Genomic DNA, 15,039 nt, shown 5'->3' with positions numbered 1-15,039 from the left:
TAAGCGCAAACACCCTTCATCAGGCATCGGAGAAAAGATTATAAAAATTTTGGGAGAGAGGGTTTCTTATTTCTTGCCCTCACCATCTGGGAATGCTACTTGCCACATCCCGTTCTGTACTTTGCTGAGCAGGCTAATTGTAATGTCTACAAAGGCTCACTCTGAAACAGGCTTTGGGGGTCTTCTGCTTTAGCCGGACTTCTGCAGCTTAGCATAAGCCTCTTAAAAATGGCCAAAGCTGAGAACAAGTGATTCGGTGGTAAACTCCTTTTCCTCTGCATTCCTGGATTCACGCTCTCAGAGCACCTTTAACTCTCACTTTCATGTCTTGTCTACACAGAACATTATGTTTTTGCTTTTCCATATTTGGTTAAGAAAGACGCAACCTTATTTCAATAGGATTCTAGCTGACTGCATAAATGCAATTCTTATCAAAAGGCAAAACATGGGTTGTTACTTTGAACTCTGTTAAGCTTTCCAAAAAGCAGGTGTTTGCGCTTGGCTTAGCCTAGCATTAATGGCCTTGATAAACAGGTTCTTACTCTACTTTCCCAGGCTACTGCTTATGACTTAAATGCAGGCATATTGATTATGGATTTAAGCTTATTGATTGTACACCTGCTTAAGCATATGTTATTCATAACTTGAATTATGAACCTAGCTTCTGCAAGGTCCACAGTCACGGACCATGTCCACAGCCTACAGCAGTAACCTCTTGGCTTCTAGGATCTCCTTTCAGGGAACATTCGTGGTTACTTTATTCTTGTATTCAATTATCATGAAATGCCATTGCTCTGAAGGGGCAGCAAATAGGAACAAGCATGTAGACTCCTTAATTGTAGCCTTGAAACAACTGCCTTGAAGTCACACTTTAAGGGCTGCATCTTTGGAAAGCGGGGTGGGGGAGAGAAGGGGCGGGGGTTGGGTTGTGTATATAGGTCAGCACTTTCTTCCTGCACATGGGAGATGGGTGGGAGGGAGGAGGGGTTAGAGGAAGAAGCGCATAGATATTGTTTTTAATCTTCCTCTTAACCATAATTGCTTTTCGATGACCCCCTGAGCTTGTTCCGGGAGATGCATTTCCCAGCTAGATTGCTTTCTGTGTTTCACTCATTGGAGACAGGATGGGGCCTGTGTCATCCCAGCCATGCATTAATAGAGCCTCAAATGAGATTTCACAGCTTCAAATCAGATTTCTGAGGCTTTGTTTGCTCTCGGGAGCAGAGGAGAGACCAACACAGGGTCTCTGATCTGCAGGAGAGCTGTGTTGCTCTGTAACCAAGAGCTTGGCATAGACCAGCTCCACGCAGCTGGAAAGCCACTCTCATTATCCAGAGCTGCTCAGTATCCAAAGTAGGTCCCAGATCTCCACTGGCAAGAAGCCTGGGCCTCTGTAATGGGCTGATGCAGTGTTTCAGAGCTAAATATCCCTTGTTGTTCAAGGCAGGTTAGAGCTAGATGTAACTTCTTCAGCTCTGTAAGCTTGAAGGATCCCTTGAATGGGTCCTTTTGCCTAGGGCTGTAAGTTACACACAGCCCGGTTTAAGTGATCAAAAACTCATTTAAACCTGTAACTGAACAGAAGCTCAGTGTACATAAGCCAGTTTCAAAATGGCTAAAACTGATTTAAGATAAACCTGGTTGAATGCAGTATCAGACTTAACTGATCTGGGTCAAACCTGTTTATAAAACTTCTGTCCCAGATCCCTTCCTGGTTCAAGTTAAATCAAAGTATCCCAGCATGCTTTCCAGCCCTGGGTTGTGTTATGCTATCTGCTCCCCCATGCAGAGTCCTGCTGCTCTAACTCTAGACTGCAAATCCCAGAGACCTCGGGGACAGCAGGAAGAGGAAATGAACACACAGCCAGAGAGCCCTGCTCTAGCACCCCCCAGCTGCTGGCCTAAGCTACTGCAGGCATGTGGCTGCATTTTCTAAATCAAAGGGCTGTTTGCTTCTGTTTCAATTTAATCTGTGCTGTTTAGACTAACCCGCAAAGACTGAGTCGATTCAGCCTCGGGCTTTTTGACTGTCTATACCTAGCCTTTGGGGCAGGACACCAAGCAAAAGGGGCTGATTCTCCTTTGCAAGAAGGAGGGTTGGAGACTAGAAAGTTTTGATTCGCAATCTGCACTACACCTGGGGCTGTTCTGTATTGTATCCCCAGCACTCTGCCCATCTAACCAGCTGAGTAGGCCGTAGCTCTCCCTTGGGAAAAATGAGAGTTGATCTAACAGGTAAAATGCCATGAGCAGGCACAGTTCTACTGACTTCAGTAGAGCTATGCCATTTTATAGTAGCCACGAATCTGGCCTCTTACCTCTCCAAGGAGTTAACCTTGTTTCCCTCTGCTCAGCCCAGTTACTGATCAACAACTTGGCCTTGTTATGCCTTTGTCATGGCTTGTGATGCTAGTGTTTAATCCCTGTCTGGTGCCTAATGACTTGTGAAGGAAGATCCTTGTCCACCAATCCTGTCCCCTTTCTGGGCCTGCGATTTTTATCACTGCAGTTTACACAGCAAGTCAATCATTAATGGGAGTTAGAAAGAGCAAGAACCAGGTTATCTTCCTGGGAGTCTCTAGGATCGACCTAGGACTCCAGACCCTGGAGAGGAGAGAAGAAAAGGACATCCTTGATCTTTAGCCCCTGCCAGCACTCCCTGGTGATCAAAGGTGATGGAGCAGATTGACAGGCACAATCCCAAACTTGCTGAAGCTTGTGGAAAGTCTGTTGTAAAGCTGGCTAAAGCTGTCAGAAGGCCTCATGGCTGTGAGCTCACTGTTAGCAGAGAGAAGTAGTTAACCATGTTAGTCCTTCTGCCTGACTCTAGGTAGGATAGATTTGCACCTTTATAGGCTGACTAAATCAGAGCTGTATAGCAGAAGCTTTCATAAGCACAAAGCTTACTTCATCAGATGCTTGAAGGGACTGAAGGAAGCAGAGATACTAAATAAAAAGCAGTGGTTAGAATACAAAGGTTAAGGAAGGGGAGAGGGGAAACGGAGGGGGTGCTGATGAGGGAGGCAAGATGGGTGGGAGAGAGGAAAAACAAAGCAGTTTAACACAGTGAGGGACATAGGGTTTATAAAAACAAATCCAGGCAGTTGCATAAGAATCCATAGTCTAAATTTAGACCATAGTTGATACAATCCAGGCTGTGGATGATTTCTTGTTCTGCAGTTTCCCATTCAAATTAATGGCTAAAGTTTTGTTGGCTAAAAACAGCCACTCGGAGGTCAACAATGATGTCTAGGGAGGTTCAAGTGTCCTGCCACAGGCATGTCTGTCTGTCTGGTACTGATGTCAGATTGTTCCTTCATGCTTACACACAGAGATTGTCCCATTTGTCCAATGTAGAGAGCAGAGGGGCACTGTAAACAGGCGATGGCATATATGACGTTGGCTGAGGTGCAGGTAAAGAATACAGATTATAACATCCAGAGTTCATGTGGTCCAGTGATGATGTGGTCTGTGTTGATAAGGTGGCACAGCTGGCATCTGGGTCCAGATCAATGTCTGGTGCCTTGGTGAGAATAGGAGTTAGGTAGTCTGTTGCTGGGGAGATGCTATTTGAATATGGGGGGTTGTCTGTAAGCCAGGACAGATTTGCCCTCATGGCTGACTTGAGATGGCCGTCACTTTCCAGGAGGGGTTGGAGGTCATTAATGATGTGTCTGAGGTGTCCACTTGAGGACTGCAGTTGACAACCAAACGGATTCCGTTGCCTTCTTCTTGAGGACTGCCCTTGAAAACCCCAAGGTAGAAGTCACCTGGGTTAAGAAGTCTGTCTCATTCCATCCCACAATAGCCACTTGCTGCAGGCATGTAGGTTATGTATGATGTTTTGTGCTGCTTGCCACCGAGGCACAGCAATGAGTCCCTCCTGTATGAGCTATGCCAGGCTAGCTGCACACCTGCCCATCTCTGATTTCTTACATCAGTATGCAGAAGCAGTGCAAATTTTAGCAGGGTATGTGCATGTCTGCCTGTTCAGAGCCTACAGAAGGAGGTGTGGTTGTAGATGGCATGGATGTCCTTGAAGTAGCTTTCATCTAGCTGTCCCAGGTAGGTATTTATAGCAGTGACAGTAACAAGAACAGGAGTTTTAGCTGTTGACTAAATAGGGGGCCTCCTAGGTGATCTTGTGCAGCCTGTGCTGAAGCTGCCATGGCTGTGTTGTTAGTAGTACCCAAGCTAGCTCAGGTAAGTGTACACAGGCTGCCATCACTCCTTTTAAGTGCAGTGGCAATTTATCCGTTTAATCTCCATTCCAACTTCCCATCTTCTGGAGGCCACTGACAGCACTTCCCTACCTTGTAGTGATGTTGTGAGGGCAAAGGTTATAGAAAGGCTGCAGATGGTGTAGTAATAAGGTTCACCAGTGTAAAGTGCAAAGGGCAGCCTACATGCCTGAGACTTCTGCAGTCACCCTGAGATCCATGTTTGTGTTACCTCCACTTGGCAACACAAGGAGGTAACACATTCTGCTCAGTTCACTTTAGATGACCTCCTGAAGCCCCTTCCAGCCCTACTTTCCTATCATCCTTTATGCCAGTGGTGTTGAACCTATGGCCTGTGGGCTGGATCTAGCCCATGGCACAAGTGGATTAGTGGCAAACAGCCCAGCCCAGTACATTCCCTTCCTTGCCCTGCACCCTGCCACTGATCCCCTCCACAGCTCTCTTCCTCCCTCCCTTCCTTCCCTCTGTCATTGGCAGCCAACTCCCTCCCCATATCTCTCCTCTCTTCCCCTACAAGAGAGAAGTGGTGGTATGCAAGCACCTGGTCTGCTGGTCTAAGAGATTGAGGTCTACAGCTTTATATCAGCCAAATGATTCCTGCGTCATTATAAATGAAAGTGGAACAGAGGTCCATAGAGTAAATTCGTGAAGGGGAGAAGGTATCTTTTACCTTCTGGGCTTTGATGTACTATGGTCCTCTGCTGCAAACTTGACCCGTAGTGGGAATTTTTATGATATGTGATTTTAGTATACCAGCTTTCAGGTTGGTATATATAAGTTCTGAAAGGGAAGAGTAGGGCTAAAGTGAATGGTTTCCTGCTTGTGCTTTTTGTAGTTATGAGACTTGCTGGAGGTCTGAATTATACCTTGCAAACTTTAAAAGGAGAAGAGCTCTCAGAACTTGAACAGTGAAGTCCTTTTGTCCAAATGTGGATAAGGTGTTTGACTTAAATGGCAAACAGCAGAACTTCTGAAGGTCTCTTGAGTTGCTGTGATTTCACTCTCTTCCAGTTGTCCCCCCATTTCAAAGCTAAACAAGAAGGGGGTTTTCAGGGTGAGAAAGCAGATTGGTTTTTAATAACGGAAAACAAATTCTTCAATTCTACCGCAAAATAATGACAAACCTATTTTACTCTTAAGGGATCCCAGCCAGCTGGCTAGGATTGCAAGTGTGTTCAAAGAAGTGAATTTCCAATATGCTAGCAGTCTGGCCCTGGCTCAGAGTTGGCAGCTTAGCATGAAGGGAAATAGGTATATGCACCCCATCTGAGCCATCTTTTAGTAGCATTTACCTGCCTCTGCCTTTATCATTGTTTGGCCTGTTATCACACTAGAGCATTCAGTGCTCTAGAACAACAGAGAAGTAGGTCCTCCATAGGTCATCTAGTCTAACCCCTGCCTGAGGCAGGATCCTTCCTATCCCCAAACCATCCTGTACAAAACCATGGTCTACCCTTTTAGCAAAACTACACAGTCAACCCTGACAACAGGTAAAGCAGGGAGACCACAGTGCCCAGCATCCACTGTAAAGGTTGTTAAGATGCACTCAAGAGAACCCAGGCAGAGGGCCATGCCCTCCACTGCAAAGGAAAGCAAACCCCCCCACAGTCCATACCAATCTGACCATGGGGTAAAATTCCTTCCTGACACTAAATAAGGTGATTAGTCTGACCCTGAGTGGAGGGGGGAGACCCTCTAGCCAGGAACCTCTGGGTTTAAGTCCCAGCAGGAGCACTGGCATACTCCATTCAAAATCCCTAGCCTTTGCTGCAGCCAATACCCAATGCCAGAGGTTTTAAAAAAACAGGTTTTAAAAAACAAACAAACCCTGACACATGTAGCATCTGGGAGGAAGGGAAAGGATTCCCTCCAAGGATAATGTGGGTACAGTTTTCTAGGGCTTAGCACCCACAAGAGGGCCAAGCTTTCAAGACATCTTTGCTCTCACACATTCATTTACAAGGCACAAGATTTTTTTCATCAGGGCTGAGCACTGAATACTCCCATTTTTCTGACAATCTGGCCATAGATTTTGGTGCCCTAATGGTAATTGTGCTGTTGGAAATCAAATCCCAAGTGCAATCCTTTTTTGAAATCTCCTGTGAAATTCCCTATGGGGACACAGAGCAGAGAAACAGCTACAAACCAGTAGCTTGGTGTATGTGCCACAGTGCAGAAGTGTGAGCCTCTGGTGCACAACAGCTGATGTTAGTCACCTTGCAGCATGTGCTATTTCTATTGTAGCAGCCAGCAGTAAGGATGCAAATTAGACCAGAAACCTCCTCTGACTCCATCTGTTTGCCAGAGAAAGGTGGACTGTTTTTTTTAAACAGGCTCCCCTTGTTTTATGCTGTCACAAACGGGCTGCTCAGGGCCATTCTCTTGTCTATATTTAGCCTGCATAAAGAGGTCTCCATTTGGTTTTAAGGGAGCCTGGGGAAGCATTGAGTTAGGGAAGTGTACGCTGTATTCAGTCTATCTTCATTCATGGAGCCCACTATTATTTTATGAGGTCCCGGGAGAGGGATAAAACTGGCGTGTTCCAAAGAATCATCCGTAAATCATAGCTGGAGGAAAGCACTGAAGAGCCCCTGCAGCATTAGTGCTTCCCCTGGAAATGAGCAGGTGAGGTTATAGGGCCGAGGGCTGTGTTACAAGTTGTGTGTTACCTGCAGCAGGCTAAATCCTGCTCCATTCAAGTCAGCAGGAATCTTACTAGCAGCTTCTACAATGGCAGGATCCAAATTACAAGAAGCCAAGTGCCAAATTACAAGAAGGGGAATGACTTAGAAGGCTCTTGCAAAGCCAAGGCTTCTGCTTTTGCGATGATGATACCCCCTCCCTCTCTTCCAAAGAAGATCAGAAGAGATTGAATCTGGGATGTCTGAAAGAGTCACTATCTCCTAGCAAACAACAATGGTAAGCTGACCTCTTCTAAACCAGTAAAGGCAAACCTGTGTGGTAGGCATACCACAAATTAGCCCCCCTCCTCCCCAAGTGCCACTCTGATCCCTTTCCCTTAACAGATCTGCTGTTCTGCTTTCTTCTCCTTGTCCTATATGCCACTGTGCTGCCCAACCCCAATCTGCTGTGTGCCACACAGAAGCTGCCCAATGCCCATGCCACTTGTGACAGGCTGCAGGTTGGGCACCCCAATCTAAATGAACCCTCCATTAGGGTGGGTGTTATATTCACAAGTGCCTGTGGAAATGGAGGGGGCAGGACTAGATTCCCACTCAGATTTCCAGCCTGAAAGCAGGTGCCTGAATCTGGATGCTGATTTAGAAAAGTTTTCATGCCCTGGTGACATTTTAAAGGGAATTCTTGCTGTGTGTGATGTGATGTGATGACAGCAATGAGTGCTGCTCCTTGTTCCCTAGCCAAAAGGGTCCATGCTCTCAGCATGCTGACATGCATGTTATAGCCTGACTTTTTCCTGTCCCTGTATGGGTACATGAGGTGCAAAGAACTTTTCCTACACCCATTGCAATTTGTGTCCCTAGATTGTGAAGATGCATGTTCCCAAGCAGGCGGCCTACTGCTGATGCATCATGACCAGGGGAGTTTAATGTTGAGAGTAGGAGGTCAGGTAGGGAAAGGAAGGAGAAGAGATGAGGCCATGGTGCCAGCTCCCTCATACTGACTGGCAGAGTTGATCCGGCCTGGACAAATAACATTCCTGTGCTTGGTCCATCCCTGGTATGTGTGTGGCCTTCTCTCTGCATTGATGTCAGCATGTCAACCTACAGCAGTTATTCAAACTAAATGCCTTGCTCCTGAGGCTATTTATATGGTGTCATCCCAGAGCCAGAAGCAATTTAATCTTGGCCGCATGCTGCCGTAGATAGAGGCCGTGGATGTGTTTGGCTCGGGCATGGAGGAGACTATTGATTCCAGTTTCAAGATGATAAACAAGTGATAGTAAAACAAATTATGATGATTGTTCCTGAACGTCCATCAATCATCCTCCCTGCACTCAGCAACAAGTGGGGCTCCGATGAGCTACTGCGATGCACATAATAAATAATAGCAATCAAGCTTGCTCCCTGGGACAGTCAGGGTTAACACTTGACAGCAGCAACGGGGCATCATCTACAGCCATTTATGCATAGGATAGTCCAAAGCACCTTGCTAACTTCCAGTGGGGCTGGTGCTTCTGAAAAAATTCCCATCTTGTTTTATTACTAGCTTCAAAACATTTGTGAATCCCAGTATGGTCTGATTTGTATGCAGGTGTCTCTGAGAGGCCATTTTTCTTGGTGTACCCATTTCATCCTGCTCCAAACCTCGGAAAGTAATGCTAGAAATCTGACTCTGGAGATAGTTCCTGCTGGTTTGGTGAGCCCTCAAAAGGACACAGACAGAAGTGACAATTTTCACCTGATCCAGCCACAGAAAGTGGTCCATAGCCATGACCAAACACAAGTGCACAGCTGTAGACCACTTCAAAAATGGCCAGTTGTGCAAAAATCTGAACCCTCATTTCATAGCATGCTGTACACATGAGTGCATGTGCCTGGCTTTGATGTGAATGCTGGATGCAAAGCTTTCTGTGGTAGCACCTGCATGGCTGTGAGATCTAGACTTGTGTATGTAGGTTTGGTGATCTGGACTTGTTTTCTACCTTGACAGGGGTCTGACTGGAGGTGGTATGTGTGTAGGGTTTTTTTCATGCCTTTGTCTGTCTGGCATGTGTGGTGGGTGCGGGGAGGTGGGATTACTGGAGCGAGGGATGTGATGGTCTGGGATAGCCTGCTTGTACAGCTGTCAGAAAGCATGTGTGTTATAGGGAGGTGGGGAAGAGGTCTCCACAATGGTGCATGCAGCTGTGGGGGAGTGGGAGGGAGTGATGTGTAATGTCACTGCATGCAGATGGAGTAATATAGGGCAGGATGTGTGACCCAGTAGGGTAATATCTTTTGTCAGGGCTATACCCTATAATTTTCCTCTCCATCACTGTCACCATGAGCTGGTCCTGGCTGGGATGGTAGATGGGGGAGAAGAGGGAAGTGATTATCTGTAGATGGAAATAAGTGCTCCACACCTTGTTTCATTCCCCCCACCCCCCTCCCGCAAGGATAACAATTTTCCTGTTAAATCCACTCTCATTCCCCCCCACCAACCATGTATTTACTCTGCATACACAGCTTCAATTAGTTTTTCCTTTTATTACAAAGCCATTGAATTGTTTCTCTGCCAGCATAATGCTCTTGCCAAGCCAGGCACGCCAGGTACAGAGCTGTGGTTTGCTCTATTAAATTCTTCATTGCTGAACTCAACAACCATGCCCTGATGGGCTGGAAAAAGTGAGCATCATCATAATAGTGCCTGCAACAGCCCCAGCACTTCTGAAGAAGCTCAAAGGTCCATACTGAGGTCAGGGCCCCCGAATAGGCTGGGTGCTGCCCAGGCAGCGTAAGAGTTTGCAGTTAAAACTTCTTGAACACTGAAACTTTTTAAAATGTGCTTCAGGGCAAAAACTCAGTGTGTCCCTATTCACCACACATTCCATGTTTTGCATTCAGATCAAAACCTAATATTATCCACATTAGTGAAAGATCCTCTCATCCCAAAGCAAGGAACGTCTTTGCGTATTCTACAAAACAAATATTAAAGTCCAGATTAAATGAATCAAAGCCGAATATTTTTACTTCATCATGTGAAATGTTTTGATATTGTTGAAGGGAAACAAGTGGGACAAAACTACTTCTTTTGAATTTTTCCCTTGGAGGAAAAAAAAAAGCCCACTGATACATTCCTTCAACAGTTGTGATTTCCCACAACGCTGCATTCTTCTGACCAAAATACGTCAGGCAAAAAATTGGGGTAGGTCTATTTATAGCCCAAAGAGGCACGGCAGCCCCAGGCGGGGAATGAAGCTGCATACTTCTCTGAGTACGAGCCGGGTTTGATGGAGTTCACAGAGCCCTTACTTGTGAGATCTGATGGTGCAGTTGGAGTGTTTGCCAGGTGCAGGGGGATCTTCTTGCTCCTGCAAAGACTACTGGGAAGTCCCATGCACCCTTCAGTTGGTAGTACTGCTCTTTAACTCCTTGCTGCTAGAAACAGCTAAACTAAACCCAGCTTCTCCCCTTCACCATGGCCACCACACAGAGGCATAACAAACCAACTTCTGGCCCTGCGTGGATGGTAGTGGGCAGGACAGTGTTAGCAATTGGACTGGTGTCAGTGGTAGCAATTCTTGTACCCTTGTCAAAATTGAAGCCCAGGGCTGGCACCCCCATTGCCCAGCTCTAGTTACTCTACTGCTACCATGTCTCCTCTGTACAGAGCCTATAGGCCTGCTCCTGTCAGCATCAGTATCACAATGGCAACAGTCTTAGGTCTACAGCAATCATCACTTGCCTACTGCTCCCTTGAATTACTTGGCCAGCTTGAATGAGGGGAGAGGTGTACTATCAATCCCTTTTTACAAGAGGGAGGTTGACACTCCTAGGGCTTCTCTGCAGTGCCAGCCTCAGATGTAGCTGAAGGTTTGTAGACAGGAGTCATGTTAGGGCTGCACACAAATCCCAACCTGTGTTAAGGGTACTTTTAGCCTGAGGTAGCTAGAGGGAGCAGGTTGAATTTTGAGTGCAACAGACACCTGGCGTTGATAATGGAATGGGGATACGGCAGCATGATGTACAAGAGCTCATCAAGACTCAACGTTGCATTGCTGCTCAGGGTGGTTGCTTTCACTCCAGTGAGACTAATGAGACTAGAACTGCTTCTGTGAATTGAAGGGAACTAATGATTTCAATGAAGACATGGTCCTTTGGAAAGTGGTCAGCATCCCAGGGGGAGTCTGTGACAGAGCTAGAACAGAACTCAGGAGCTAGTGTCAGCCACATGAGTGCAAAGGGAGTGGGAGTAGCTACCATTAATACTTGGGGAAGGATGGTCTAAGGCAGGATGGCCAAACTGCAGCATGTCTGCCACAAGTGGCATGGGCAACTGCTGTGTTTGGCATGTGGCAGACTGGGAAGTGGGAGGGAACAGAGCTAAACTTGTGTCATTCTGGGACTTGACTTGTCTTTGGCCACTTTGGTCCAGGGGATGGACCACTGAATCCTCAGCTTGGACAGTAATTCTGTGCTGGTCGGGGTGGGGAGGAATGACCTTAACACCTACAGGCCTGTTAGTTGGGTTTCAATAGCATGAAAAACTTCTAAACAAATTTTGGAAACAGTAATGGAGTCCAATGGAAAATGGGATGAAATGAATCCTAGGTATACAAAGATAGCTAGATGTCTTGGACAGATAACTGATTTCCCAGACAAAGCCAGTTCCCATAGATCTCATCTCTCTGGACTTCAGTAAAGCATTTAATCGGTGGCTACCTGGAGACTAGCAGAGGGACTGACTGTAAGGTGACTAGGAGATGGCTCAAAGGGAGATGGTAAAGGTTATGCTGAAAGGTGGAGCCTCGGGCTAGAGGGAGGTTATTAGTGGAGATCTACAAAGATTGCTTTGGGGACCAAGCACTTCTGTCTAATATTTTCATTAATGAGGTTGGCACGCGAAGTGTCTTGAGGAAACTTTTAGATGACCCCAAGTTCAGAGGCAATGTCAGTACAAGGGAGGGCCAGGGTATCATACTGAGGCCATTTTACAAAGACCTGGTAGGCCTTATCTTCAGTGTTATATACATTTCTGATCATAGAATCATGCAGCCCAAACTGCCTATTTCTGTGTCCATATTATCTTGCAAATTCTCCACTACCTCTACCACCCCAGAGGATTTTTTTAGCATACCTGCCTTTTCTTTTCACTCCCACAGCCATTATGGCCCTTGTATGGTTTGGTTTGCTTTGTTTTTCTGCAGAAATGCAAGCTTGTATTTTCCAGATGATGCAAATTTATTTTCATAATAGAATTGCTAATGGAGTCTGAAGTTGCAGTTGTGGAGGTTGGCTTAAGAACAGACCAAGCCAAATGCCACCTGTGTAGCATAATGAATTCCCACATCCCATTTCCCAGCAAATAGCATTCTGTAAAGGACAGGCACCTAAGAGCTTACCTATATGGGAAGTCATTCCAGAATAAGGTAGAAGGTGGATTTAAAATGCTATTGCCATTCCTGAATAACTCACCTACTCTCCTTTAGGAATAAGGGGAGCTATTATGGCCAGTTTCCCTGTGTAGAAGAGCCCTGCCGGGTGATCAGCTGAAGGAAACCGAAAAAAAATCAATTTTTTTCTTGGTCTAGTAATTTAACATACTGGACAAAAAGTGCAGACACGTGGCATATTTATCCTGAAATAATTAGACTCTACAGTGAGGTAAAAGGTGAATGAATGAATTACTTTCAGTGTCACACTGGTGCAAATCACTGTATCTGTTAAAGTTACCTGTTGGAAAGTGAGAAGTAAACATGCTAGCATAAGTTATGCTGGCACCCTAGTTGTGTGTCTTTTCCCCCCATCAGTTGCAGTCCCAAGCTAACCACTTGCTATTTATGCCTCCTCTACCACACACTGGCCAGGAGCTGTAATCATCTACTCTTAGATCCCCTGGGAGAGCTGGTCATTGTCCACACCCTCCGCAGAATAGAAAATGGGATAAATTAGCATGGAGTAACTGTGCGGTGTCTCCAACCCCTAAGACTCGAGAGCTCTGGGTTCATGTGTCCTTCGTAAAGTCATCTGATATCTCTTCCCCCATCTGCCAAAGGAGGGTAATACCACTTTGTTTTGTGTGACTTGGTCTATTTAGGATCTAAGCTTCTTACATTGGGGATTAATTATAACTTTATGTGCACAGCAAATGTACAATGGTAAATACTGCTGCATACATGTAAATGGGGTTCACATGCACAAATATATATGTGTGTGTGTGTATATATATATATAGGAGAAGGGGTCAGCAACCTTATGCTGACATGAGCTGCCCTTTGCAATGCAGCCCCCACTGGAGGCTGAAAGTCTGTGCCCTGGAGCAGCCTATTGCATGCATTTACCCTCCCTACATATCTCCACCCCCTCTGGAAGGCAGGTGGCACAGCACAGCTCTGTGCCATCCGTTTTTCCACGCCAACTTGGACTGCCTAGGGCCCACAGGCTGAATCCAGCCCATGAAGTTAGCGATCCCTGAATGGGGATCAAATGAAGGGAAGCAATCAAAAGGTTTCCTATTTGTAGTGGAAGAAGTAGGTGTCCCACACCTCTAGGTACATTTGAATTTTTGCAGCTCAGCTTTCCCTCCTCACCCCCCACTGCCCCATCTCTCCCCTCTGTTTTGATAACTGAGAAATTCAAGTCACTCTTTATGAGAAGGCCTGGTCCTTTGCATCATGTTTTTCCCTTTAGGCTGCTTGAAGCTGTGATTGTGGGTGATGAAAAGGTGGCGACCAAGAGAATTCCTTAATTGTCACACACTTTACCGATAACGCTCCACTCATCTCTCCAGCTGCCAACCCCATCTGAGCCTCTCCTGTGAAGTGAGATGCTGGAGGGAGACCCAAAGGAGAGGACCTGAGAAGCATGAGCCAAAGAAGTTTGGCACCAAGGACACGCTGTCAGAGGGGATCTGTGCATTCATTTAGAAAGGATTTCTCAGTGGAGGAAGCGGGTAGTTGCCGGGCCAGAAAATTCTGGCTCAATCCACTGTGGGAGGAGGATCCATTGTTAGATATTGATCCTAATAGCTGAAAATCCTGTTTCCTGCATGCTGTAGTTTTAGCCCAGGGATGTCAAACCTATGGCCCTTGGGCCACATTTCACGTATGGAGCTATTCTGCCTGGCCTATGGGCAAAGACATGTAGATCTTTCAGCACCCAGGGCAGAGATAAGGGGGTCAAGGGGGGATTCTGCTGACTACTGGTGAGCGGGGTGGGAGGTGGGTGGAGGAGGAGTGGGATCTTACCTGCCCCTGCTCTCTATGCTGGGGTGGCAGCTGCTACAGCTCCTGCTGCTGCACCATTGGACTTAGGCTGTTGCAGCCTAAGGGACAGGCTGGCGAGGTACTGGTGCAGCAGCCCAGTGGTACAGGCTCCTCAGGGGCTGCTCTTGGTGCCCTGCTCACATCCTCCCCTCCCCCCCCAATTTCATTTCTAGACACAGGAGCACACCTCCCATAGCAAAGCCCGCTGGGGAGAGAGGGGGGAGCGCCATTCCACTTGCCTCCCTCACCCTCCTCCCCTAAAATAGGCTGCATCTTCCCAGCTCCTATGGCTGGGCTGCCCTGCCATGGCCCTCCCCTGTGTGGAAGGGGTGGTGAGGGCTATGCTGACACAGCCCAAGAAGCCCCAGAGCCACTTAACAGGAGCAACAGCAAGCAGCCTCCTTTGCTTGTGCCTTTATGCTCCTTCCACTTCTGCCATGTGCCCTGCAACTGCCAGGCTCAGATCTGGCCCAGGGCTTCTGTAGATAGATACAGGTCTGGCAAGCAGCCCTGCAGTTTGGATCCAAACCAAGGCATAGGGTGGGTTTGACACACCTGGTTTAAGGGAAGCACAGAATAGAAATCCAGTCCCTTTTTGCCCTGCCACTGACAGTGCATTTGTACCCAGGTCAGCTAGTGTAGGAGGTGCTCAGAAGCACTGGCCTGGGTAAGGTGGCTTGCCTTAGTTTTATACTGCTGCCCAGCATCAAAGTGTCCGAGCACTTCCCACACGAGAGGGGTCATTCTGGAGCAGCATGCTGGTTTGTTCTTGTAGGGTAGACTTTAAACAAAGCTGTGCAGATTTGTTTGTGGTAGGATTGTTCAGCCCCCCACAGATGTGAATATGTTTGTTACTGGAAGGCAGTTTATTTAAACTACTGCACAGGCTGGCTTATTATCATAGGGTTGCTC

At 46.8% G+C, this 15,039-nt stretch overlaps 1 protein-coding gene across 1 annotated transcript in view; it reads left to right on the top strand.

Moving 5' to 3' along the window:
• Positions 1-15,039, top strand: part of CCDC33 (coiled-coil domain containing 33) — a 199,409-nt gene that overhangs the window by 19,842 nt on the left and 164,528 nt on the right. The gene's annotated exons all lie outside the window — the stretch shown is intronic.

This window comes from Alligator mississippiensis, chromosome 11 (genome assembly GCF_030867095.1).
Source record: "Alligator mississippiensis isolate rAllMis1 chromosome 11, rAllMis1, whole genome shotgun sequence".
Classification (NCBI taxonomy): domain Eukaryota; kingdom Metazoa; phylum Chordata; order Crocodylia; family Alligatoridae; genus Alligator; species Alligator mississippiensis.
This window is presented reverse-complemented; position numbering and strand designations above follow the sequence as displayed.